The sequence below is a fragment of the Capricornis sumatraensis genome, chromosome 6 (assembly GCF_032405125.1).
Source record: "Capricornis sumatraensis isolate serow.1 chromosome 6, serow.2, whole genome shotgun sequence".
Taxonomy (NCBI): Eukaryota; Metazoa; Chordata; class Mammalia; order Artiodactyla; family Bovidae; genus Capricornis; species Capricornis sumatraensis.
Window position 1 is genome coordinate 77,716,041 of NC_091074.1, and position 27,038 is coordinate 77,743,078.

Below are 27,038 nucleotides of genomic sequence, written 5' to 3' on the forward strand. Positions count from 1 at the left end.
GTGGCCTGGGTGCATGTACCCCTAGCATCACACACCAGAGGCACTGTGGTTTTCAGCAGATAGATGCACACTCACTCAGCACTTGTGCTCCATCTTGGTGACATGCCAGCCCTAGCACACCAAGGTTCACATGCAACTATGAGCTCAGAAGGATCAGGGGTAGATATGGAGGTGAGCTCAGTGGACAAAGTAGTAGAGTGTTCACATATCCTCTGAAACTTAAGAACAGCATGGAGGACCAGATGTGGAACAGTAAACTCTTGAGAAGAATCCACTTGTATAGACCGTTTGTTTCATAAGTAAAAAGGCTTCAGGTCTGGCTGGAAGACAGGACGCCAAAACCTTGCCCCGTCACTGCTTTGGGTGACCAGCTTATTTTGGTTCACCTCAATGGTCCTGGGTTTAGCTCTTAAAGGCCTGCATGATAGGAAAACCCTCGGTAAGAGTGATTGTTCACCCTTTAGCTGCCTCTGAATAGCTGTGTTTCATGGGAAAAACTACTTTCCTACTCTAGTTTATAAAACTACCATCTATAAACTGAGTTGGGAGTAGGATAGAAATTCTCTACTTTTATTTTCATACCTATGTTATTGTTCCAGAATCTTTTAGTAATTTACAGTCAAGTGTGCTCTGTCCCTAAGTCGTGTCCGATTCTTTTGTGACTCCATGGACTATAGCCCCATCAAGCTTCTCTGTCCATAGGATTTCCCAGGCAAGAATACTGGAATGGGTTGCCATTTCCTTCTCCAGGGGACCTTCTCAACCCAGTGATTGGACCCATGTCTCCTGCCTTGGCAGGCAGATTCTTTACCACTGAGCCACCAGGGAAGCCTTCTTTCTTACAGTCACGAAGTAGATGCAAAAATCCATGAGGGAGGTGGGTGTATGCCTATGTCTGTGTTAACCTTTACCTAATAATACTGTACCAAATGTCAGACTTTATCTTTTAGGGCTCCAAAATCACTGCAGATGGTGATTGCAGCTATGAAATTAAAAGACGCTTGCTCCTTGGAAGGAAAGTTATGACCAACCTAGATAGAATATTAAAAAGCAGAGATATTACTTCACCAACAAAGGTCCATCTAGTCAAGGCTACGGTTTTTCCAGTGGTCATGTATGAATATGAGAGTTGGGCTGTGAAGAAAGCTGAGCACCGAAGAATTGATGCTTTTGAACTGTGATGTTGGAGAAGACTCTTGAGAGTCCCTTGGACTGCAAGGAGATCCAACCAGTCCATCCTAAAGGAGACCAGTCCTGGATGTTCATTGGAAGGACTGATGCTGAGGCTGAAATTCCAGTACTTTGGCCACCTCATGAGAAGAGCTGTCTCATTGGAAAAGACTCTGATGCTGGGAGGGATTGGGGGCAGGAGGAGAAAGGGATGACAGAGGATGAGATGGCTGGATGGCATCACTGACTCAATGCACATGAGTTTGGGTGAGCTCCAGGAGTTGGTGATGGACAGGGAGGCCTGGCGTGCTGTGATTCATGGGGTTGCAAAGAGTCGGACACGACTGAGTGACTGAACTGAACTGATTGAACTGAAGGTACCCAGTACTGAGAGTCACAGTGTGCCAAGCACTGTTACGTGTTCTGTGTTCACAATTTCCTTTAATCCTCAAGAAATCCCTGGGGTCTAAGCATTTCAGTCATCATTCCTTTCATGTATGGGGAAACAGGGGCTCAGAGAATTTGAGCACCAGGACCAATACAACACAGCTAGTCAATAAAAGACTAGCATTCAGCCCCATTCTGCCCATTTCTAAAGCCCCTGGCATTTTCTACCAACTCACATCTAATTGCTCTGTGCTTTAGTGTCATTGCTTGTAAAATGATTCTCTTTCACTTCCCTGCTTACACTTGTCCCAAAACAAGGTGACTTCATATGTATCATTTCATCTGATAACTACCTGTCAGGGCTGTCATGTGATCAAGTAAGAGCCTTGAAAAATTAAAAACGTTCTCTAAACAAAAGGGATTGTTATAAATAATGCCTGAAGAAAAGCAAAGTACAGTCACAAGATTTGGACAAGTAGGATATGGCAGGTCTGAACAAATGCTTCCTCTCTGAAATATGCTTTCCCAGTTTGATGTTCCATGTGCCTAAATAGATTGGAAGCTCATCTAGAAGGAGAAGAAAGAAAAGATATGGGAATAAAAGAGAAAGCCAGAGTCAGGGGGGCCAACCACCGATTTTCAGGACTCTACTCCCATCAGCAAGAGAATTTCCCAGAAATGTAAAGATGTGGATATTTCATCTGTGTTACCCGGGCTCTTCGCACATCTTAAATGGTCTGAAAATTTATGTCAGATCATAATTGAATATGGAGGTTGGACTCTGACCATTGAAAGGCTAGATAAGATTTGGTCCAAATGGCAAGAAAAAGATAACTAAAGCCAAATACAACAAAAATCAAGGTAATAATGGGACTAGAAAATGTGGCTGAAAATCCCAAAAGTGGGGACTAAGGATGGTCTGGGATAAACTCATAGAAAGATGGTCTGTGGACTCTGAGAGGATTTTTAGATGTTAAAGGCAGCAAAGAAATGCCTACTTCAAACACCTCCACTGGAGGGCCTGAGAAAAGTTATAGATATTTGCTCTAGGAAAAAAAAAAAAATACACAAATGTAAAATTGCACACAGAGAATGTTCCCTACAGTACAGAGAGTTCACAGACCCATAACCAGTCCTCAGGACCTCTAAACACCAGCAAACTCCATTTTTAAAAGAAAGAAACTTAAGACTCACAGAGGTATGCTGACTTCTCCAAGATCAGCAAGATCATGGATAGACTTCAGAGGGTCTCCTTGGTTTCCTCTCTCTAGACCAGATCCACCCCATGGAGGAAACGGGAAGGAAACCCTGTCTTTAAGGTCGGAATCTGCACCTATTGTATTCCTTGTAGACATCTCTTAACTGTTCTCAACCTCACCGTCCGTATTAGAAGGTCCACCACTGCCCCTTATGTACCCAACAACCTAAGTGTGCATTTCTTTTTATAATCAACTAATTATTCTACTTATTTTTGGCTGCACTGAGCCTTCATTGCTGCGTATGGACTTTCTCTAGTTGCAGCAAGCAAGGGCTGCTCTCCACTTGCAGTGTATGGGCTTCTCATTGTGGTGGCTTCTCTTGTGGAGCACAGGCTCAGTGGTTGTGGTACATGGGCTTAGTTGCCTCTCAGCAGGAGAAATCTCCCCAGACCAGAGATAGAACCCATGTCCCGCACATTGGCAGGCGAATTCTTAACCACTGGGTCACCAGGGAAGCCCCTGGGTGTGCATTTCTTGTGTGGTTCTTCACCATAAAGGTATTTATTAACAGAATTCCAGGAAGCTAAGCTGCCTCCCTGAAGCTAATAAGATTTCCTGAGCTCTTGGACAAGACAGAAAAGGTAGAAATGAATGGCCAAAACAAAGTGTCAGTGGGCTTGATTTGAAACCCACTTTTTCTGACTCCAAGCACGGATGTTTTTCAAATTCCTGGAGCCTAGCAGGGAGGAAGGGGGCAGTTGACCCTTTGCCCAGAGGATGCCTAAGAGCCCCATCCCCTTCAACTTTTTGAGGCCATGGCACAGAAAGTAGGAATATGAGTTGCTGAGCAGTAGGGGAGGGGCAGTGACCAGTGGTGGGGAATGCCAGGTGGTGTCACCCTGAGGGAGTCCACAGCCACATGGGGGCCCAGCGGGGCGAGGTCCAGAGGGAAATTTCCCATCTTCAATCAGGTGTCCCAGCTTAGTGGGAGTTTCCACAAACCCTTCAAAAGCTGGCCAATGTCCACATGACAATTCATATGGATATAGCCCAGGTCTTGGGGTGATGGTTAATTTTATTATCACTGTTAATCTTGGTCATAATCACTGGAAAGTTTCACATGCTTCCCCTAATGTGGGTCCAACACCTGCCATGGCTTCTTCCTTGATTGCCTGGCTCTTTCCTCTCTCTCTCTCTCTCTCTTTCTCTCACTTACTCTCTCTCTCCTCCTTACCCTTTCACACGGCTGCTCAATCAATTTACTTTCAGAAACCAAAATCCACTGTTGGGAGCTTTTGCTCTCCAAGGCCAATTCCCTGCAGCCTCATGACTACTCCTAACAGCCACACAGCAAGAGAAAGTCATTAGGAAGCATAGGCAGGCTCCCCAGCTCCCTGGGAGCTGTGGGCTTCTGTTCTCTGTGCCTGCTGCAGAGTGGCTTGGAGCAGGGGGAGGCACAGCTAGAGAGGCTGGAGAGATAGGAGAAGGGAGGGAGAGGCTCTGGCCTGGGGAATGATGTGTGCCCCAGGGAGCAGGAGTTCCAAAGTCTGGATTCCACCCTCTAGAGAAACAGCTATGGCCACTGGGAAAGCATGCACATCCATGCTGAACCCCTCTCTCTTAATCCTAGCTCACATCTCCAGTGGCCTGGAGTTAAAACAGAAACTTAGTTTGTTGGTTGATTGGTGAGTTGGTTGGTTGGTTGGTGAGTTGGTTGGTTGGTTGGTGAGTTGGTTGGTTGGTTGGTGAGTTGGCTTGTTGGTTAGTCAGTTGGTTGGCTAGTAGTTGGTTGGTTGGTTAGCTGGTTGGTTGATTAGTTGGTTTGATTGGCTGTTGGGTTAGTTGGCTGTGAATGAGTGGATTTGGCTGGTTTCAAACCATTCAGTTCAATTCAGTTCAGTTCAGTCGCTCAGTCGTGTCCGACTCTTTGCGACCCCATGAATCGCAGCACGCCAGGCCTCCCTGTCCATCAACAACTCCCAGAGTCCACTCATACTCAAGTCCATCGAGTCAGTGATGCCATCCAGCCATCCCATCCTCTGTCTTCCCCTTCTCCTCCTGCCCCCAATCCCTCCCAGCATCAGAGTCTTTTCCAATGAGTCAACTCTTCGCATGAGGTGGCCAAAGTACTGGAATTTCAGCTTTAGCATCATTCCCTCCCAAGAAATCCCAGGGCTGATCTCCTTCAGAATGGGCTGGTTGGATCTCCTTGCAGTCCAAGGGACTCTCGAGAGTCTTCTCCAACACCACAGTTCAAAAGCATCAATTCTTCGGCGCTCAGCCTTCTTCACAGTCCAACTCTCACATCCATACATGACCACGGGAAAAACCATAGCCTTGACTAGATGGACCTTACTTTTCTGTAAATCTATAAGGCCACACAGGTCACCCCATGTCTTTCCTCCATGACCTCTGCTCTCCCATTCTCTTCTTTCTGCTTAAAATTGGGCACAAAGGAAAGAAAACACTTTAAAACATTATACCTCACTCACTACATCACGGGCTTTATCGTGACATCTGGTGATTTTCCTTGGCTCTTCCTGGGAAGGGGGAGGTTGTGTGACAGCTCCTTGGTGAGAGCCCCTACCTCTGCCAGTCCATCCAGCCCCACATTCCACACCTCATCTCCATTTCCTCTGTACCATCTTCCAGGAGATGAGTTCAGGGAAGCCCGGGGTGCTGCAGTTCCACGGGGTGGCAAAGAGCTCGGACATGACTGAGCAATTGAACTGATTGAACTGAGTAGTATCCCTAGCATTTTGTAAAGACTGGCTAATTTAGTTCTCACTCCAACCCTCATACAGAAAGGGAAGCTGAGGCAGGAGTAGTTTAAGAAACTCGCCTGAGATCACCAAGCCACAATCAGCAGAGCCAGGATTCTCAGCCCAAGCTCTCTCCCAAGCCCATGCCCTCAACTGGGAGGCTATGACGCTTCTCCCCTGCTAGGACAGAGCCTTCTACATCCGGGACTCAAGTGTCTTCTCACCAGCCTCCCTGCCTCGTCTATCCCCACCCCCAGTTCACAGTATATTTGCTGCCATAATGCTCTGTCTCAAGCTCAGTTTCTTCCTCCTGCTGTTTCTGACTGCGTTTCCTGTCTCTGAAATGCCAGCGTTCAGAAGGTGTTCTGTAGGAGCTGCTCCACATGCAAATATATTTTGGATGTATTTGTGGGAGGCAGGTGATCTCCGTGTCTTACTCTTCCACCATCTTGAAAATCCCCTTCCTGTCTCTGAAATGAATAGTGTAAACCACTAGCTTGCACACATCCCAGCCCCCTCTTGGCACTGCTCTCCAGGTGTTTTACTTGTATAAAAGCTCATCCCCCACCCCAGGTGGCAAATTGAGACAGTTATACCTGAATGTGCTCAAGGGCAACACCTTCAGACCTGCTAGGACCTTATTACCCCTGCCTTGCATTTAACCTTGAGGTCCTCTGAAAACTCTCCTTGGATCCAGGCACTAGCACAGTCTGCCCGTGAGAGTCCGTTGGAACCCAGCAAGTGCACACTGCTCCTGCATTCACTCAACTTGCATTCTCCCAGACTCCAACTCTCCCATCTCCACCCCTAGCCATCTCTGCTTCCAGCAGCTCCTCTGACTTGGAAGCTAGAGGCCGACAGTATCAGTACCTGACCTTGGCTCTTTCCCTACATGTGAGGTCTAGGGGACTTAGTCGGGTCCGGCCAGGGTCTCACTTTGACCCCAGTCACATGTGCAGCCTCCTGATTCTCATTCAGGTGCCAAGAGCTGAAATAGCCCCTCTGTTTCCCCTGTCTGCTCAGCCTGGACGAGGTCTCTTCAATTTCAGCCTAATTAAAAAAACACCCCAGCTCCTAACTTTCGCTAGGAAAAAGGAACTGTCTGCTTCTCTTCCAAAATCTGCATCTCATTTGTTACCAGTACTTTTCTCCCTTTGGGTCCCTTCAGCTTTCCAGAGCCTATTAAACCAGCCATGTCTGCCTTATTTATAGAAGATTAGGTTACGATATATGCAATTCCCTTCCTTTCATGTCTCAGGCAATTTATTCTTCGTCTTCTTCGGCGTGTCACATGTGTTTTGTCCTTCTCTGGCATGCTGGCTTTTTCCCAGGCTGGGATTTGAGTTTGATATGAATATTGCCAGTAGTCAAACTCTATAACTCAGTTTGGGTGGAATGAGAGAGAGGGGGGCTTCTCCATGTTTCTACCATGGAAACTGGGTACATTATTGAACTTGGCTCTCCACAAAGGAAAAGAAACACAAGCCATGGGCACAAGATAACCGTTAATTGGGGGTGAGGGTAGAAGATGGAGAATAATTGTGAGATGGACTTAGCTGCAATGCGCTGGTTTTTGCATCTTCATAATGTCTGTCTTCCCTGGTGGCTCAGATGGTAAAGAATCTTCCTGCAATGCAGGAGACCTGGAGTTCGATCCTTGGAATGGTAAGATCCCTTGGAGAGGGCCACTGCAACCCACTCCAGTACTCTTGCCTGGAGAATTCTGCAGACAGGGGAGCTTGTGGGATACAGTCCATGGGGTCACAAAGCGTCAGACACGACTGAGTGACTAACACACAACATCTGTCTTATGAACGGGTACTTGCAGTTTCATAAATGCTGATGAATAAATGAAGTAAGTGGGGACAAAGGGAAGAGAAGGGAGAAAAGGATAAAAGTAAACTTTATGAGATGTTAAGAATAAGCCTCCGGCACTGCTTTAGCTGCCCAGGGAATCAGCCAAGAAAAGTCTAGCCTGAGTTAAAGAACTACATCCCTAATCTTCAAGTTATTAGTCTTCGCATTGTAATTATTTTTTATCATTAGCATCTATATGTTTTCACAGTTTCCAATCCACTTTCTCCAGTATTTAAATGAGCACTAGTTAAGACTCAGCTGATCCTTTCAATCCTAAAGAGCTGTGGTTGCCCAGAGCTAGAACCTGGCTCTTTGGGATTCAGACACCTATTCCCCTGAGCCACACAGCCTCAGACACAAAGTGGCACACCTATGTTCTGTTCTGTGCTTTCAGGGTGGTCCAAAGAGCCCACCAGCCAGAATACAGACGTGGTTAGGACTTCATGATACACTGAATGCTGTGTCAGTGTTGGCTTTAGCCACATGATTTCAGGAGCAGAGAGAAGCCACCCACTTCCTCTGCCTTGCTCAGGAATGCAGCAGGTGCTTTTCCAAGAGAAAGCTCTCCTAATCCATTCCTATGGCTCCCTGGGTATAAAATAAGCTATACAAGTTAAAAAGTAAGCTCTCCTCAGTGTGCCATGGGTGCTGCTGTAGAGTCATACTACGCATTCTTTCCTGATCCCTGATCCCTGATAAGAGAAAGAAAAGAGTGCTAAAGTTACTGTGAGTGGCAGCCAGGAATACAGGCTCTGGAACCAGACTGCCTGGGTTTGAACCTTTTCCCACCACTTCCTAGTTGTGTGCGTGTGTGCACGATCCGTCGCTTCAGTTGTGTCCAGCTCTTTGTGACCCTATGGACTGCAGCCCACCAGGCTCCTCTGTCCATGGGATTCAGGCAAGAATACTGAAGCGGGTCGCAAAGTCTTCCTCCAGGGTAACTTCCCAACCCAGGAACCAAACCCGCATCTGCCTGTGTCTCCTGCATCGCAGGCGAATACTTTGCCACTGAGCCACCTGGGAAGCCCCTCCTAGCTGTGTATATTCAGGCAAATTAACCTCTGGGCCTCAGTTTCTTCATTTGTATTTTGGAATTGATAATAATGCCTTACTCATATGGTTTGTGGTGAGGATTAAATGGAATAATACAAATATTTGCAAGTGTTTCATAAGTGTTGCTATGTTCAATCTGATTTTTACTAATACTACAGAAAAGGAGCACTATCACATAAGGAATTTGAGAAAAGCACCTTAAACAGTAAGGCTCCTCTGTCCATGGAATTCTCCAGGCAAGAATATGGGAGTGGGTAGCCATTCCCTTCTCCAGGGGATCTTCCTGACTCAGGGATTGAACCCAGCTCTCCTGCATTACAGGCAAACTTTTTACCATCTGACCCACCAGGGAATCCCACTAAGGCTATACTTTACCCACTTCAATATATTACATTGGAATGTCTTATCAGCTAGTCATTGCTGTGTAACAAACCACCTGAAAATTTAGTACAATGAGTTTCTTTCCTCAGAATCTGTGAATTGTTTGATGTAAGCCAGGTATTTCTGCTTTAAACTGTGCATCTGGCTGGGCTGGGCTCCTTGCTGTGGTTTAGACTCAGATCTGTTCCACTTGGGTGCCTCCTAGGACTCCAGCCGAGCCAGTGCAGCTGCCTGAAGGAAGCAGAAACACCCAATTCTCTTAAGAACTCAACTCAGAACTGGCACTCTGGCACTTCTAGATGTATACCTCTGGCCAAATAAAATCATGAGACCTGCCCAGTGTCACGCAGTGGGAAATTCACTGCACATAAAATGGGGGCGTGCAGACTTCAGTTACATGGCAAAGGATGTGAATGGGATGGGAAAGAAGCAGGACAGATAATTTCACCCACTACCAATGTTTCCACCTGTCTCATTCTCTCTGTGCTCCTCCTAGCACCTGTTCTTTTTCTACCGACCTCAGAGCTTCCACCCTCCCCAGGCACAACTGCCACCTACAGACACAGCTGAGTTACAGGCCATTATTTTCTTTGAAATGTGAGAACCTCCAAGGATCAGAAATTACTTTGGCACTTGATAAAAGTCCAGACCATGAAGGGCCCAGCCACCTCAGAGTGTTTCCTGATGAGTCAACATCTACCCAGAGGAGACATTTGCAAACTGTAGGTGAATCTCCATGCCAGGATGAAATCTCGATTGGGCCAGCAGAGGTGCTGGGAGCATGTGCCAATTGCACTCCAATATCAGACAGGAACAAGAGGGACATACTGCCCTGCCAGAGCTGGACCCACCGCCAAGAAACATTTGACCCCCAGTAACTGCTTGGCTCCACTTTGAGGACAAGGTACTATTAATAGCTTTGGAAACACACAACTGGAATAAAAATTGTTATCAAATGGGTTCTTCAAATTTTAGATAAAAGCAATTGCTCTGTGAATGCTTCAGTCAATCAAGTGGAGCTGAATGCAGTGAGATGACTTAATGCAGCTGGGCGAGAGAGTTAAGAGGCCCAGGGAAAGGTAAATGGGACAGTGACTGTCTGAAGAGCAGTACCCATCTGTGTTTGCCATCAGAAGATGAGAGAGGGTTGGAGGGTGGACAGAATATTTGCTCTCCTTAAGATTGTTTCCAGGGAGCATCTGCCTTAAAAGGGTTTGGTTGATGAGCTCTGAGCCTGCCTGGGCAGTGGTACCCCTACACTTCCTCTGATGACCACACAACCCTGCCCAAACTTGTTGTGTTCCCCAGATCAACAAGAATAGGAGCCAGCCTGGTACCCAGCTTAGGGCCTTCACTCATCCTAACATTTATTCAGGGGTTTCAGTAAGATAGCTTCCTTTCCTTCAAGAAGCTCAGTGGCTCTTTAAGCAGACAGATGGGAAGAGCAACATTTCAACTCAGGCTGATACGTTGTGACAAAGATCTGTTCCTGGTGCTGTGGGAGCCTGGAGAAGTCCCTGTCCAGAGAAGGATGGACAAGCCAAGCAGGAAATGCTTGTGTGAGCTGCGAGGTTGAAGGAGCGGCTGCCGAGCAGTCTGGAAAAGAGAACAATAAAAGCAAAGTGGAGACATTTGCAAACTGTAGGTGAATCTCCATGCCAGGATCAAAACTGTGTCAGCCAGATGAAAAATAAGACTGGAGGGGCAGGCAGTGACCAATGCACAAAAATTCAATCTCAAGCACCACAAGAGCGTCCAATAGGGGTCTGTGTCCGGGATTCAGGATACATCTGTGCTACTCATTCACCTCTGTCCCTGCTCCAGTTCCCATAGGAAGATGCCATATTTCTAACCAACTTTTGGTTTCCCAGCCAGCCCATTATGCCTTCCTGTTCTAAAGAGTGTTTCAGGCTTGGTGTGAGCAATCCAGGGGCAGGGCCAGTATCAACTCCCAGTAGCTGTAAGTCCCTAGAACATCCTCTTCCCGGCCCCTTGGACTGGGATTCGTTTGAACTAGTCTACTCATTCCATTGGACTATGAACTCCTTGACAGCCGCCACCAGGCACAAATTCTGGCCTGTAGTAGGGGTCATATGAATAACTATGGGGAAAAACAAACTGATGAAAGAACACAGCAATGAAGGAAATCTTTCTCCTATAATGTGAGAGAATAGTGATGTAAATTTTACCCTACATGTCATTGGATGAAAAACTATGTTCTTGCTTATAAGGGTATAAAAATACTCTACTACTGGACTTCCCTGGTGGTCCAGTGGTTAAGAATCCACCCGCCAATGCAAGGTACATGGGTTTGATCCCTGGTCTGAGAAGATCGCTCATGCCACAGGGCAACAAAGCCTGTTGTCATAACTACTGAGCCTATGCTCTAGAGCCCGGGAGCTGCAACCGCTGAAGCCCACAAGCCTATAGCCCTTGTGCCATAACAAAAGAAGCCGCCACAGTGAGAAGCCCCAGCGCCACAACTGGAGAAAACCCTGCAGTGACGGAGACCCAGTGCAGCCAAAACTAAGTAAGTAGATAAAACTCTGTTATGGAGAAAGGCCATATGAGAGGCAGGACGTGGGAGCCTATGGAAAACAGAGAACCTTGACAGGAAGACTATAAAGAAAAAGATTGCTTATTTACATCAGGTATCCTGGGAGTGGACAGACACATACGCACTTACTAAGTGGTTATTTTCTGTCAAGCATGATGGAAAGCATTTTGTACGTACAAAGATTCCTACAGCAGATTTGGTATTTTCACCATTTTGCCTGTAAGGAAACCAGGGCACAGAGAAGTTAAGTTAAATTAAACAAGAAAATACAGGTAGAAAGAAGAGTGGGGTTAGCACACCAGCTATTAAACTCCAGCTCCTACCACCCTGGTCCTGTGGCTACACTGCTGTGCTGAACACACGTGTGTGCGCACACACACACACACACACACATGCACAGTTGAGAAATGGCTTGACCTGCCCCAAATGTGAGTCATTCCAGGAGGGTGACAGATATAGGCAGAAGACCAACCACAGACACATGCACATGGATTTATGGGGATATAAAGGGACATAGTGATCATCTTACATCCCCCCAGGTAGCTCAGCAGTAAAGAATCCACCTGCCAATACAGGAGAGGTGGGTTGGATCCCTAGGTCAGGAAGATCCCCTGGAGGAGGAAATGGCAACCCACTCTAGAAGTCTTGCCTGGAGAATCCCATGGACAGAGAAGCCTGGCGGGCTACAGTCCATAGAGTCGCAAAGAGTCAGAGAAGACTTAGCAACTGAGCACTCAGGATGCGATCATCTTACACAGGCAGATGTCAGGAGCCCAGGGCCTGAACTAGTTCATGCTCCATCCGGGACACCCATCACTGTGAAGTTCACAAAGGAAACCTATACACAGAAGATAGGGCAAGCCAAGCTCAACTTTATAACTTTTAGGACGGAGGTCCAGTGTAACCCCTGGTGACTTGGGCTAGACCATGTGATGAACTCCTTCTGCCTAGACCACAAGCATTCCTTCAACCCTCTCTTCTGTGTTTTGTCTCTCCAAGACTGAAAAATACCTAGGAAGGGTAAGCCATCCAGGGAGAAGTAAGAGCTAGAGAATGCTTGCCCCCTTGATAAGGTCCAGTCTCCAGACCTTGGGTGTGGGAGCTGGGTGCTAAGGCCTCTGCTCCAGAGCAGACCTCGTGTGCACTTCTATCTGAGCAGTGCAGGGGCTGCTCACACCAGACAAGCCTGCGTTCAAATGTAGAACGTCATTGGCAAACTGGATCTCCCGGACTCCCTCTTTCAGGGAATGGTACCATTGCCCCATGAACTGTGCAAACCAAAAACGTGGGAATCATCCTTTACACCCACCTTTCCCCCACACCCAACAGTCGTCCTTTCAGCTCGTGATATCTCTGTTAGCCCCAAACAGCACTTGAGTTTATTCACTTGGCCCCTTTTCGTTGCCATCCTCTGAGTTACTGTTTCATCTTACCACCTTTGGTAAGTGAAAGTAAAAGTGTCAGTCACTCTGTTGTGTCTGACTCTTTGTGACCCAATGGACTATAGCCTGCCAGACTGCTCTGTCCATGGGATTCTCTAGGCAAGAATGCTGGAGCAAGTAGCCATTTCATTCTCCAACAGATCTTCCCGACCCAGGGATCAAACCCAGGTCTCCCACACTGCAGGCAGATTCTTTACCATCTGAGCCACCTGGGATGAAATCTGCAAAACCATCACTATGTATCACTTTAGAATCTAAAGTGACCCACAGGAAGTACGGGGGCACCACTTGGGAGAAAGAGTAACACCCTCCCCCTTCATTTTCCTGGCCTGCTCTGATCTTGGTATGTTTGGTTTCTGATGGTACTTTATTATTTGGTACTAGAATCTTCCCAATTCTTAACAAGATGGGAAGTGACCATCAAAATCTTTGGTAATTTTTTCTTTTTACCACCCAGAGATTAGCACTGCCCACATACATAGGGTCATCTAACTTAGTAATTGCTCATTTTTGCTTTACAAAAAGGCATGTGCTCCCAGTTACTGACCTTTAATGATGGTGTGTGGCTATTAAAAATATGCCTCCTGGTAGACAGTTTCAAAATATAAACACACTGAATCAACTCTCTTCAATATTTAATGTTTAAGGAGAAGAATTCTTTACAAGAAACTTATGTAAAAGAGTGAGCATCTTGAAATGAGTGTTAGAAATGCTAAGATTATTGTAAGATTTTGCTGCCAAAAATGACATAAATGATTCACTTTTAAAATGTATCATGTAGACACATTTTACAAAATTCAAAATGGACTAGTGTGTCTAAAATCTTTAAAGTTAAGTATTTAACTTTTTAATTCATTTGTTAAAACTACAAATATGACACACTTTCAGATTTGTTTTAAAGAAAAATTAACTTGAGGTTAAGGAAAGTAGAGATGCATTAACCAACTCTCAACAAAAACCTTCATATATATTGTGGGTAGGACTAAAATAATGAATATCATATTTTAGTAAAAGCAGCCAATGATGTACTTCTTGCATTCTGACCTACATGTGTTTACACAATGTTTCTTCCAGCAATAAACAGACAATAAATCTAAAGATTGAAATAAACTATTTAAAAATTGAATTTCTATATTGCAAAATGTTACACTACGATTCAATAAACACTATGAAGCATATTCAAGCATATTTTTGAACCATTAACAAAATAAACAAGAAGACTTTAAGTATTATTTCATCATTACATCAATATTGTTCGTTTCTATTGTATATGTGCATATATGTTTTTATAAGGCATATTGTAAGTCAGGATGAGCTTCCCTGGTGGCTCAGGTGGCAAAGAATCTGCCTGCAATGCAGGAGACCTGGGTTCGATTCCTGGGCTGGGACGATCCCCTGGAGGAAGGAATGGCCACCCTCTCCAGTATTCCTGCCTGGAGAATTCCATGGACAGAGGAACCTGGCAGGCTGCAGTGCATCGGGTTGCAAAGAATTGGACACAACTAAATGACTAACACTATGTCAGTATACGTTTTAGGAATAAAGAAACATACAGATACTGTGGGAATATCTGTTCATTTCTCTTATAGCTAGAGCCCATAATTTAACAGTGTGGGGGTGACATTGTGATCTGAGCTGCTATGTAGCCCCCAGGCGCTCCCCCACTTTCCCTTTCACCATTTCAACCCACTCTCCATTCCAAGCTTGACTTGGCTCTTATGATGGCCCTCAGGACAAAGACTCACATCTAATGCCTTGTTTTCACTCATTGTCTGAGGTCACCTCCCTCTAGCTCCCTTAAGGCGAGGCCTTGGCTGTTCCCTCTGCCTGGAATTCTCCACCTTTTCTTCTCTAATGAAAGAGATCTGAGAAAGAGACTCAGTTCATGACTGTCCACTCCCAGCTTCCACATGGTGCCCCAACTGTAGGGTCATATGTGTATACGTTGCGTGCTAAGCCAATTCAGTTGTATCCAACTCTTTGTGACCTCATCGACTATAGCCCGCCAAGCTCCTCTGTCCATGGCATTCTCCAGGCAAGAATACTGGAGTGGGTGGCCTTTTCCTTCTGCAGGGGATCTTCCCAACCCAGGGATTGGACTTGTGTCTCTTGCATTGGCGGATGGATTCTTCAGCACTAGGGCCACCTGGGAATGCAAAAGGTGTGACTCATGGTATGCTGAGGATCTGAACACCAGTACCCCCCACAGCGATGGGAGAGCCTGAGATGGGATCCCAGCCTCTGTCTCACGCTTAGCAATGGTCCTCTGAACAAAGCCACATTATAAACACTCCAAGGATAGAGACTATATAAGTATTATCCATCAACACACTCTCAAAGCCCAGTACAGGGCCTGGAATATTCAGTGTATGTTCCATCAGTATTTGTTGAATAAATCAATCACTTTTAGGTGAAGCTGAGACCACAAGTCCTTGTGTCAAAATACACTTCGTCCTACCATGAGTCTGGACCCCCAGTCTTGACACCTTTCTTTCTAACTCTTCATTACAGGGCACGAGTGGCCCATCCTGTGCCCTCTAGAATACCACAGTATTTTCTAGATCCAACTCCCAGGGAGAAGGGATTAGAAACATCAATCTCCTCCCTCCTTCTGGAGCCTGGAGTTCTGTATGTAAATCAAACCACCATTTCCTTTGACAAATAAAAAACTGATCACATTACCAAAGGTCATAACTTCAGGGTAATGGAGGTCTGCCAGACTTTGCAAAACCAACAGAGCCACTTAAGTAACCCTCAGCTGTCTAAACCTCAGATTTCCTTGGAGAAAACTCTATCCTGATACCTTTAGAGCTGATCTCAGCTCCGGGGGATTGGACAAGGATGTTGTCAAACCTGTGCAACCATCTAGCCATGTGCAGACACATGTCCTGTAGGGTGCTCAGCTTAGCAAGTCCACAGGCTCACCCCTCCTCACTGGGGGTGGCACAAGGCCTTCTTAACAATGAAGATCCCCAGAGGATCTAAAAGTGGCTTCTGAAAGCAACAGAAAAGTACAGATAAAGAAAGAAAGAATGCTACAACCACCAGGAAAGCGCTACATACTATTCTCCCATCATGAATTAAGTGCACTGATATATCACGTTCAAGCGCAGAGAAGACCGGGCTGCAGATCCATGGGCTGTACCATTCAAGGATGTACCAAGCTTTAAAGGGAAAACCAGGAGATGCCAGGCAGAGAAGAGAGATGGCAGTTCTGAGTTTCTGCTATTTCAGCGATTGAGATCAGGGCATGTCCAGAATGGGTCTAGAGGCAAGAGGGATGAGAGTCAGTAGGTGCATGGAAATGTATAATAACTGGGAAGATGAACAACCTGGCTAGAGAAGCAAGCCTCTCCCTAGGTCTCACTTGCCATCCTGGGGATGGAATAAAGAAAATACCAATGAGAAGAATGGATCTCTAAACTTGGCCATTCTAAAATGGATTTCTAAAATTCCTGGATTTCTGGCCAGGAATTGGTTTCTTTATACAGATTCTACATGTCATGCTTGATATTTCCACTGTGGAGTGTTTTTTTGTGAATGTTACCTCTAAATAGACTATGTGGTGAGATTTCTTTTTGGTCTTTCAGATATTCCCAGGAGTGCCTGGAAAGGTAAGAAAATGTGCCAAATGGCAAAATTCCATAAAACTAATTACCTGGGAAATTTTCTGAGGAAAATGCTTTGTGATACAGGTGTTCCATGTAGTTTATAAGTCAGGACAAGCCCTGTGCTGATGAGCTATAAATGGAAATATTGAATATGCAATGTCTATTAGGCTGCAAGACTTGACCTAACAAGTCTGAATCACTTGTTCAATGTGCCCTCAATATGTGAATGCCATCAGTCCACCTCTTCTCAGTGCTGAAGCGCTAGTCTCCTTTCAGTGTTCATTTTGGTTTGAGTTTTGCTTTTCCCTTCGGTCCAGAGCTGCACGGGTCGTCTTGACCTCACCTGAAATGTTCCTGTCTGGACTCTGGCCACTCTTTGCTAGAGCTCTAGGCTACCCATTCCTCCCCATGTCCTCCAACACTGACTCTACAGATTCTGTCTTCCATCTCCATAAAGTGGGAGTACAGAAACAATTAAAGTGATTGTATAACTAGTCACGTTGCATGCATGCTCAGTTATGTCCAACTCTGTGATCCCACGGACTGTAGGGGCTCCTCTGTCCATGGGATTTTTCAGGCAAGAATACTGGAATGGGTTGCGAATTCCTCCTTCAGGGGATCTTCCTGACTCAGGGATTGAACCCGCACCTCTTGCATCTCCTGCATTGGCAGGCAGTTTCTTTACCACTGTCCCACCTGGAAAGTCCTAATGGTATAAATGCATTACTAAACATATAAGTATATATTAGCCATATGATATGGCATATGAGCACATATTGAAATTAACCTCCTCCAGCATCCTCACCCTCACCCAATGCCCTTGCTCCGTTTCTTACAGAGAACACTGAAATAGAAGGAAGAGAGAACTTTTCCAAGCTCCACCATTACCCATATCCAACTGCTGGTATTCAATTACTTGGCTTTCCTTCCTATACTCTATACATAGCTGGTTATACTCTGAGCTCAGCCTATATGTCTCTACTTGTGTACTGAACCCCATCCCTTCTCACCAACTTAGCCTTACTCCAGCATTCTCCCCCTTTTCCTCTTACATCATCAAACCTTTTCCTTTCTACCACATTATTCCCAGAGATATATGTTAGACACACCCTAGGGTGACACATCCCCAATGAGTCACTTTCTTGGGTAACCCCTACCCCATAGGTGACTGCAGGCAGAAACTTTAACTTCATTATAGCCCATAGAGTAGGACAAAGGTGGTGGGGTTGCAACTCCCTGTATTATATCATGCTATTTGGCAAAGGTGAAAGGATCTAGCAGATGTATTATAATTAAGCTCCCTGCTCCAAACAGAGGCTATCCCAAGTGACCTGACCTAATCAGAGCAAAGCCCTTTAAAAATGACTTAGGTGCTCTACAGTAGGTCCTTGTTAGTTATCTATTTTATATATAGTAATGTGTCCATGTCAGTCCCAATCTCTCAATTTACTCTGCCCCCCCTGCAACCATAGGTTTGTTTTCTACATCTGTGACTATGTTTCTGTTTTGTAAACAAGTTCATTTGTACCATTTTTTTTAGGTTCCATATATAAGTGATGTTATGTCATGTTTGTCTTTCTCTATCTGACTCACTTCACTCAGTATGACAATCTCTAGGTCCATCCATGTTGCTGCAAGTGAATTATTTTTTTTTTCCTTTTTTTATGGCTGAGTAAATGATCTAGGGCTTCCCAGGTGGCACGCTTGGTAAAGAACTTCCCTGCCAATGCAGGAGACTCAGGTTCGATCCCTGGGTCAGGAAGATCTCCTGGAGGAGGGCAGAGCAACCCAACTCCAGTATTCTTGCCTAGAGAATTTCATGGACAGAGGAACCTGGTGGGCTACAGTCCATGGAGTCACAAAGAGTCAGACACAACTGAGCGACTAACACTTTGACTTTCATATATTTGTGTATAATTTACTCACCTTGCTGTACACTTGAAAATAATACAACATTCTAAATCAACTATACTACATTATACTTTTTTTTAAAAAGGACTTAAGTGTTTGTTGACCTGAGAGGTTCTCCTGCTGGCCTTGAAGTGAGCTGTCATGCTGGGAGAGGGAACTTTGTGGGGCCACAGGCAAAGAACCACAGGTGGCACCTGGTTGCTCAGAGTGGGCCCAGCTGACAAGGAAACTGGGACTTTTAGTCCTGTAACTGCAAGGAACCAAATTCAGCTCACTTCCACATGAACTTGGAAGGGGATCTTGAGCTCCAGAAAGGAAGGATCCCAAGGATGCTTTGATGGCAGCCCCGTGAGAAACCCTGAGCCGAGGTACTGCTGACTTGCAGAAAGTGTGAATTATTACATGTGTGTTGCAGCAACAGAAGACCAATGTAGTATACGACATGATATTTCTTCCATTGAGAAAATCCTTCTCTTACCTTACTTCTACTGGAGGTGCCACCTCTTTTCTCTCTTTCCTCTGACAGCAAAAAGTCTTTAAGACAATGGGCTGAGTTCTCAAATTTTCTCCCATTCTCTCTGGAACCTATTCCAGTCAGGATTTTGCTCCCATCCCTTTTCGAAATCTGTTCTTAATCTAAGACACCAATGACCTCTCAGTTTCCAAACTAAATGATAAATTCTCAGTTCTCCATCCATTGGCCTGTCAGTGGCCCTTAGTACAGCTGATCACTCTCTTCTGGTGTCAATTCTGTTTTACTTCCTGTCTGTGACCCCATAATTGCCTGATTTTCCTCCTGTCTTTCTGCACCTCCTTCTCAGTCTCATTTACTTCTTGCCTGTCCTGTAAGCACTGTATTGCCCCATCCTCAAGTCACTACCTTGCAACCTCTAGACTGGTCTCATTCAGGCTCATGGCTTCCAGTTCTGCCCATGAGCTGACTCCCAAGTGTTCATTTCAGCCTAAACCTTTCACTTGAACTCCAGACTCACATGACTGATTGATTTCTCATCATCCAAGCCTCTTGGTATTCTAAGAGGCATCTCAAACTCGTATGTTGAAATTGAAGCTCCAGAATCTTGCTCCCCAATCCTTCTGCATGTCTCCTCCATTTCAGTACCTTGCAACTTCACACTTTCAGCTGCTCCATCCCAAAACCCTGGAGTCAGTCTCACACAGTATAACCCATCTGTCAGAAAACCCTATCTGCTTTCAAAATACATTTAAAAGCTGACCATTTTTCACACTTTCTATTTCTATCCTTTCTGTAATGTTTCCAAGATTATTGCAATAGACTCCTGTGTGAGTCTTTGGCTTCTGCCCTTTTCCACTATAATCTGTTCTCAACAATGCACTATCAAAATATGATGCCATGTCTCCACTCAGCTCCTCCACTAGTGATCCATCCCTCTCAGACTTGGAGCAGAGAGATGACATCATATTATTATGTCCTTCCATGGAACTCAAGCCCTACAATGACCTATCCCCCTATCCCTGATGCACCACCAAACTCAGTTCCTACCCCCTGCCCTTAGCTGTCCCTGCTCCAGTCTCATTGGCATTCTTTCTGTTGTTAGTACTTGCCAAGCAAGTTCCTGCCTCGGGGTTTTTGCACTAGATATTGTTGCCTGTCTTTCAGACCTCACTCCCTAGATAGCCAGTGAGTCCCTCCCTCCATTCCTCCACATCTTTACTCAAGTCTCACCAGCTTCTCCAGTCATTTTGTCTGAAATTTCAACATCCTCCAACACTTCCTATTGCCCTTCTTTGCTTTAATTTTCTCCTTAACAATTCATCACTATTTAACATTTTCCATGCTTTGATTTTTGTTTGATCTCAATCTCTGATACTGATACTGGAACATAGCTTCATGAGAGCAAATAATTTTGTCTGTTTGTGACCTAATATGCCCCTGAGCCTAGAACAGTGTCTGGCATATAATAGTCACTTGTTAGGGGAATCACTGAGTGAATATGAAACCTTCAAAACTATTCTGAAGCACAGACGAGCAAAGGGTCCAGTTGTCACAGAAGAATCCTTTTTTATGAAGTAGATGAACTAGAGGAAGCAGAAGAAAATGAAAGAAACTAACTGTTTAATGTTTGAAATAAAAATTGGGGAGGGCTTTGCCAATTTTAAACAAAAATTGGACACTGATGAAGAAACATAACTAAATTATATTTCACATTGAATTCATTCCTATAGAAAATCAGTGATTAAAAGATAGAATTGATTTAAAAAATTTCTAACCAGAAATAACAAAATCCATAGAGTGAAAAGGATGTGGCCTAATTATTTCATACATAAATACTTTAAATACTGTAAGCTGAGAAAATATACTTGAGTTCTTCTCAAAAATATGTATTTAAAACATTCTCCAAATCAGTGGAATCAATAATAGGGAAGTTGTAGACAGTGGAGGGATACTCAAAAAGCCTGGTGATGAAAATCAAAACTAAGCAGAAACAAGTGTAAATGATTTGCTTTAGGCATGGTTATAAAACTGATGAAAAAAGATAAATCAAGATTAAAGTAACAAAGAGGAAAAAGTGAGGCGAGGTCAGGGAAACCAAATCCTCATGTTGCTTAGGGAGCGCAGAGTTTTTATTTTGGCTTTGACTTTAAACAATTAGAAAAGTGAAAGTTTTTAAGCTTTAAAGTATCCAATACTTTAATTAAAACCTAGACAACTCTATCAAATCATTGTAGATGCTAAAAGCAAATAACGCATAACCTGTATTTAACAAAGGCATGATTTTTTTAAAAAAACCTTTGATTACAAAGTTATATAACGCTTTTTAAAACAAAGTTATTTATCTATTTTTCAAACCTTCTAAATACTTTTATTTGATCTACTTGATCAAAAAATGAACATGGTTTATTAAACTGTCCCACTATGCTTGTGGTCATATCACATGTAGGCATATCTGATGTCTCTTGGAGATATTTTTTATGAAGTACTTTTCAATAAAGAAGAGAGGGCCTTTGACCTACCACCTACTTTTCAAGGGGCTTCCAGGTGGCGCTAGTGGTAAAGAACCTGCCTGCCAATGCAGGAGATGTAAGAGACGCAGGTTTAATTCCTGACTCGGGAAGATTCCCTGGAGGAGGGCATGGCAACCTACTCCAGTATTCTTGGCTGGACAGAGGAGCCTGGTGGGCTACAGTCCATAGCGTCACAAAGAGTAGGATATGACTGAAGCAACTTAGCATGCATGCACACCCTGTTTCTCAAGAAAGAAGATCAATAGCCAGAGTAGGGAAGGGGGCTCTCTCTCACTAAGGAATAGGACAGAAAGATATCATCTAAGATAACAGGACACCTGGAGGTCAGAGGAATATGGAAGGGGGGAAAACGTCCAGGTGGCCAAGGTCTGAGGTGCTAAAAGCATGTGAGAAAGATCAAAGCTGGTGGGAGATCATAAACAGGTGTCAAAGTCAAGAGGCTGAAGCAAGTGCTTGGAGAAAGCAGTGAGAATAAGAAGCAGGTCAGGAGCAAATTTTGGCAAAAGATGTATAAGCAGGGATATCTTTAAAATGGTCTTCAGCAACGAAATCCAAACAGTTGTAACAGTGAAGTCTTTCCTCAAGTGAAAGTGGAGAGTAACAAAAAAACAGAGCAAAGATAAAAGAATGGAGGCCATGAAACTCAGCCAGTAGGGAGTAGTATCTCCCCCATCCAGGGACAGCCTCAGAGTTACTGGCACTGAACCCAAACTGTCCCTGGAGCCAGCTCTGGAAACTGTAAGCAAGATCACGTTGCATTTTGGGGTGGAGTCCTGTCTACATAGAGTTTTCCAGGTGGTGCTAGTGGCAAAGAACCTGCCAAGTCTGCCAGTGCAGGAGACATAAGAGATGTGTATTTGATCCCTGGGTCAGGAACATCCCTTGAAGGAGGAAATGGCAGCCCACTCCAGTATTCTTTCCTGAAGAATCCCATGGACAGAGGGGCCTGGCTGGGCTACAGTCCACAGGCTCACAAAGAGTTGGACATGACTGAAGCAACTTGGTATGGCATGGTTTGTCTACATAAAAAAATTGGATTTTAAAATTTATACTATAAATCCATGGAGCCAATGTCAATTTCTTGTTTTATATTTTAGTACAGCTAAATAAATGATTACCATGGAAGCTGTGATGGTTAATTTTGTGTCAAGTTGGAGAGTACTTTTGTATCAGATTAGCATTTAAATGGGTAAACTTTGAGTAAGCAGGGTAGGCCTCATCCAATCAGCTGAAGCCCTGAATAGAATACAAGGGTCAGCCCCCTCGGAGCAAGAGGGAATTCTCCAGCAGACTCCCTTTGGATCTTATCTATACCTTCAGCTCTCCTGGGCCTCAAGCCTGCCAGCCCACAGGGCAGACTGCGGACTCGCCAGCCTCCATAACCACATAAGCCAATTCCTTTCAATAAATCTCTTTATATACATACCCACACTGTTGGTTCTGGTTTTCTGTAGGACTCATGATGGTTAGAGGGGGAAACTGGGCAAAGGTTACATCAGCCCTTTCTGTATTATTTTTTAAACTCCCTGGTACCGTAATCATTTCAGAATAAAAGCTAAAAATAGAAATGAAAAAAGATAAGTCATGAAAGTAAAGGACAGAATGAGGAACTGTTTCAGGTGGAAGGAAATAAGCAAGATGTGGCAGCTGGGTACAGCTTGTGACCCTGGACTGAATCTTTTTGCTGTAAAGCATATCACTGGGAGGACTGGAGAAAAACTTGAAAGGGGCTTCTGTGTGATCAATATATGAGAGTTGTCTCTTCCCAATAAGTTGCCTTTCCCAATAAGTTTGAGGTTGTTCCAAAATAGAGAGTTAAAAAATAATCCATGGATCCATGTGAGTTAGAGTGATTTATCATGAAGATACAGAACAGGGGCCAGATAATAAACATTTTTATTCAGCTTTGTGGACCATATGGTCTCTGCTGCAACCACTCAATTCTGTTGTTATAGTATAAGAAACAGTCTGAGAAAATATTTAAGCAAGGAGGGGTGGCCAGGTTTGCCCTGTGGTGGGCTTAGGCTGCAGTTTGTCAGCTTCTATTTTGGAAGAACAGGTGTGTCTTTATTGCCTAATTCACGAGTATAAAGATTCTTCATAAAAATTACCCTATTTGATATTATAATGGTGAATACATATCATTGTGTGTGTTAGCCATTCAGTGGTGTCCGAATCTTTTGTGACCTCATGGAGTGTAGCCAGAGAGGCTCCTCTGTCCATGCAATTTCCCAGGCAAGAATACTGGAGTGGGTTGCCATTTCCTTCCCCAGGGGATCTTCCCAACCCAGGGATCGAACCCAGGTCCCTATGTCTCCTGCGTTGTCAGGCAGGTTCTTTACTGCTAGAACCACCTGGGAAGCCCATATCATGCTGGTTACATCATCGCATATGCCTCTGCATCATCCACACACTGCCCTGAACACTGGCTTTCTAGAACCCTCAAAGCTGCTGCAGGGATTCATTGGTGACATCACGAAGTCAAGTCTATCCCGAGCATACAGTAAAATGTAAACATTAGTTCATCTGTGTTATCATGTGAGAGCCACCACTTTGAGTTTTAGAGTATCAATGCAAAACAACACATCTTTCAATTCTATCTTCTCCTGAATTTTTGAAGCCGTAATTACTACTCTTTTGTGATTTCTTGATCTCTTTGAGTGTTTATGGCATACCTGCCCTCCTATGTTACCATCTGGGGTAAGGACAGGAAAGGGGCCCTGAGAGAAGTGAGAAAAGAGCTCTCCTTCATACAAGGAATGTCCCTTGCTCATCAGTCACATGACACAGAGGGCATGGAAGGACACTTTGGGTGCCAGCGGCAGGGGTGCACAGCATGAGAGGCATCTGTCACCACCCCCATCACCCTTGGGTGCTGTAGACCAGACATAGCCCTGCAGGCAGAATATATCTGGGCAAGAATCAGTGCATTCATCTGTCAATGGACATTTAGGTGTTTCCTTGTCTTCGCTATTGCAAATAGTGCTGTGGTGAACACTAGGGTTCATGTGTCTTTTGGAAATATGACAAAAAGTTTCAAAGCAGGAACAGAGATGCAGATGTAGAGAATGAATGTGTGGACACAGGGTGGGAAGGGGAGGGTGGGATGAACTGGGAGATAAGAATTGACATAAATACACTACCGTGTATAAAATAACTAGAGGGGAGCCGCTCTATAGCGCAGGAAGCTAGCTCAGTGCTCTGCGATACCTAGGAGGGTGGGATGGTGGGGTGTGTGGGAGGAAGATCCAGGAGGAAGGGGATGTGTGCATACATACAGCTGATTTACTTCATTGTATAGCAGAAACAAACACAACATCGTAAAGCAGTTATACTCCAATAATAACAAAAAACACCCGTGGTGGATTCATGTCAATGTATGGCAAAACCAATACAGTATTGTAAAGTAAAATAAAGTAAAAAAGAAAAAAAGAAAAGAAAGAAAAGAAAAGAATCAGTGCATACATATAGCTTATGCCCATGTGTTGGAGGTAGACTACAGGAAGCCCAGAGCCCAAAATGTATCCTCTGACATGAGTGAGAACCACACAAAAATCCATGGCCCAAATCATGCCATTTCAAGATAGAAACACCCTGCTGGCCAGTGGGAGAGAGCCACTCATCAGGTTGTCCTTCTGGAGCCCAGCCAGAGGGCTGTGGACAGCCCATTAGGTATGTGAGTCTTAGAGCACTCAGGATATTTCTTCCACCCTATGCAGAGGACAGAGTGTCATGGAGTGCCCCCAAAGGACCAAGACTCATGTGAGTCCTGGTCTAGGCTTGGGAAACCCTGTCTAGACACACTATGGGCCCCAGTTGCTCAGTATGAAAAGAGGCTTAGAGTACCAGAAGAAGAAATGAATGAGGAAATTTCCCCAGCTTGCATTCTCTCATCCCAAGTAAACTGACACAAAACATAAGACAAATTGATCACAACAGACAAATCAAAAGCATTGCAAGAGCACGGGGAATGGGGCTATGAATTCCTCCTTAGGGGACTGGGATAAGCAGTGTGGATATAAACAGGGCATCTGTCAGGACAGCATGTGGATAGCTGGATATGGTCAGCAGATCTTTTAGGTGGAGGGCATGACATAAGCACTGTTTGAGGAAAGGGAGTCTGGGAGATGAGCCTGGATGGGCAGCGAGGGTCAGAGTGTAGAGAATTTCAAATACCAGGAAATTCTGGGAAAGCCTTGGCACTGGATTCTGAAGATGCCTGAGAAACACTGAAAGAGGAACATAATTTAAAGGCAGGAGGTCTGGAAGGAAAAATAGAAGTAGCATCTTAAAGAGTGAGTGTGGGGCAAATGCAACCTAAGCCTTCCCCACCCAGCCAGGTCTCTTTCAGACACACATCATTCACTCTGCATGGAAAGAGGTGAATTCTAAGAGGACCTTCAAAAGCCAATACTGTGAGAGTGGAGGATAATAATTGACCAGACATTGAGTGTAAGCAAAAAGGGGAAAGGAAGAACCACTGCATTAATCGTTGATTTTTTTCCCCTGTGTTTTACAGTGTTTTGACATCTTCAAATGCTTGCTGGCAAGGGAGAGACTGCCTCTCCCTGAGGCAGCCAATTCTTAGAGATTGTGAAGAACTTGCTGGGAGTACGCCCTTTGCAGGAGTCTAAACTCCCCAACTCTTCCTTATCTGACACATCAGACCAGTATTTTCTGGGCCCTAACACACACCAAGGCCAAATATAGGCAACAAGAGACCACCCTTGTAGCCTGGCCTAGACCCAGGTGCAATTATTCAAACCAGGCAATCCCCAACTCTTCTCTGTCTTCCCTTGCCTCTTGCATGGAAACCCCAGTAAATCTGGCTTGGGCTTTCCCCCCTTTCCTGTCTTCTATAACCTGATCAAAACTGGGAACTTCCCCTGTGACCGTGAGTGGCATGTGATGACCCCTCCAGGTCTTATGAGAGTAATAGACTCATCCTTCCAAGCCTAGTTCTCATTTCTTCCTGTGGCCAAACCATTGTTACCATACTGTATCCTAGGTATACATCCTTAGAACAGCCATCTATTTTTTTATTATATTTTTTATTGATGTATGGTTGATGACAATATTATATAAGTTACAGATGTACAATATAGTGATTTACAATTGTTAAAGGTTATACTCCATGTGTATCTATAATAAAATGTTGGCTATATTCCCCATGTAGTACAATATGTCCTTGTCGCTTATTTTATACCTAATAGTTTTTAATCTCTTAATCCCCTACCCTTGTGTTGCCCCTCACTACTTCCCTCTCCACACTGGTAACCACTAATTTGTTTCCTATATCTGTGAGTCTTCTTGTTTCTTTGTTATATTCACTAGCTTATTGTATTTTTTTAGATTCTATGTATAAGTGATATCATATAGCATTTTTCTTTCTCAGTCTGACAAGTCCAGCCATGTTTTTGCAAATGGCCAGATTTCATTATTTTTGTGGTTGAGTAGTATTCCATTGCGTGTGTCTGTGTCTGTGTGTATCACATCTTCTTTATCCATCCAAAAATGAGTGTCTGGTGTCATGTTCTATACACTATCTCTTGAGGTATTAGACTGGGGAACTGAAAAGATGGTGTTTCCTTTCATAGAAATAGACGATGAGGGCACTAACTAAGCTTGAGGGTCAAGATAATGAGTTCGATTTGGGAATGCTAAGTTTTGAGGTGCTGGCCCCCCTCAATGGGAATTATAAG